The 1,596-nt window shown below is 38.4% G+C and overlaps 1 long non-coding RNA gene across 1 annotated transcript in view; it reads right to left on the bottom strand.

Annotated features, from left to right (window-relative positions):
* Positions 1-1,005, bottom strand: part of LOC106520949 (uncharacterized) — a 6,553-nt gene extending 5,548 nt beyond the window's left edge. The window contains exon 1 of the long non-coding RNA XR_001310604.1: positions 888-1,005. This is a non-coding gene — a long non-coding RNA (uncharacterized LOC106520949). The remainder of the gene's footprint in view (positions 1-887) is intronic.
* Between the last annotated feature and the right edge of the window lie 591 nt (positions 1,006-1,596).

Genomic DNA, 1,596 nt, shown 5'->3' with positions numbered 1-1,596 from the left:
CGACAAATCTGCGGCAACTGTGTGATGCCATCATGTCAATATGGACCAAAATCTCTGAGGAATGCTTCCAGCACCTTGTTGAATCTATGCCACAAAGAATTGAGGCAGTTCTGAAGGCAAAAGGGGGTCCAACCCGTTACTAGCGTGGTGTACCTAATAAAGTGGCCGGTGAGTGTATATCATATATACCATATATGGGGTGGCTGTGATGTAGTGGTAGAGCAGCCAGCTTTGGGACCCACAAGTCACAGGTTCGACTACCCACCATGTAACAAATGTAATTTGCTATCATCAGTGTGTGAATGTGTGTGTGCATGGGTGAATGTCTGTAAGTGTAAAGTGCTTTGAGTGTCCTGTATGGATAGAAAAGCGCTATACAAGTACTGTCCATTTACCATTTATCAGAGGGATTACGGAACTTATCCAAAGGACTCTCAAGAAACACCACATTAGTTCAGCTATCAAACCACACAGAAAACTTAGACAAATGCTGGTATATCTTAAAGACCAAATAGAGCAAGATAGAAAATGCAATGTCATATATGAAATACCATGCCATACCTGCAATAAAACATATACATACTGTACGAGGAGACAGGACAATCCTTGGCTACAAGGAAGAAAGAGCATCAAAAATAATGTGAGAAAGAAACAGAAGAAAGACTAACATGAACCAAAAAAGAAAAAGCTTTGCAAGAAAATTGTAAGTCAGCCATCACGGACCACTGCAAAAGGGAAAATCATGTTATGGATTGGGAAGGAACCAGAATCATCCGCAAAGAGGATAACAAACACCAGTGTTGGATCATGGAGGCGATGCTGGAGATTAGAAAGCGAGCCCACACAGCTATAAACTGGGATGAGGGGGCCTACAAGCTCTCATATACCTGGAATGACATCCTCCAGCAGTGAAGCCAGCAGGAGGAGGTGTCGGCTTGTCAATATATCTTGACTGTGACACCTCTGATGAAGACGGAAGCACACGTCGAAACATGTCAGGTATGTCTGTAAAGACATAAAATAACAAAGTGTCTAGTAACTATGAAAAATTTTAAGATCGATATTACCAATACCAGAACTTCATGCTCTAAAATCGATACTAAAATCAAAATATCGATAATTTGATACTTCAATTGTTTTACATAATGAATATCATTAACAGGAAAATAGTGGAAAATAGCTAAACAATTCAAATCTTGTCTAAATCAAATGTGGTTGGAGGGAACTACTTTTTCTTCCTCTTGGGAAATGCAAAAGCAGAGTGGTACATGCTCAGTCAGTCACTCAGTCTGTAGAAGAATGGCAGGTCATTTTAACATAAAATCTGCTTCTTCTGACTCTGTAATTACATTCTAGATGAGGGGTTCCCAAACTTTTTCATGCCATGGCCCCCACAAACTGCATTAGTTCTGGCCAAGGACCTTCTTGTAAACCCACAAACAATGCTACAAAATATACACAGTAACAACTTTTACAATGTTTTTTCACACTTTTATTCACTATTCAAAAATTTTTCTATTTCTTTAGAATAAGAATTTTAAATTGCACTAAACAAATACAATAAGGTTAGAAAGACCTTTTAAATTAATAAATAAA

Source organism: Austrofundulus limnaeus, unplaced genomic scaffold (assembly GCF_001266775.1).
Source record: "Austrofundulus limnaeus strain Quisiro unplaced genomic scaffold, Austrofundulus_limnaeus-1.0 Scaffold99, whole genome shotgun sequence".
Taxonomy (NCBI): Eukaryota; Metazoa; Chordata; class Actinopteri; order Cyprinodontiformes; family Rivulidae; genus Austrofundulus; species Austrofundulus limnaeus.
Note: the sequence above shows the minus strand (reverse complement) of the source record. Positions and strands in the feature narration are given on the sequence as shown.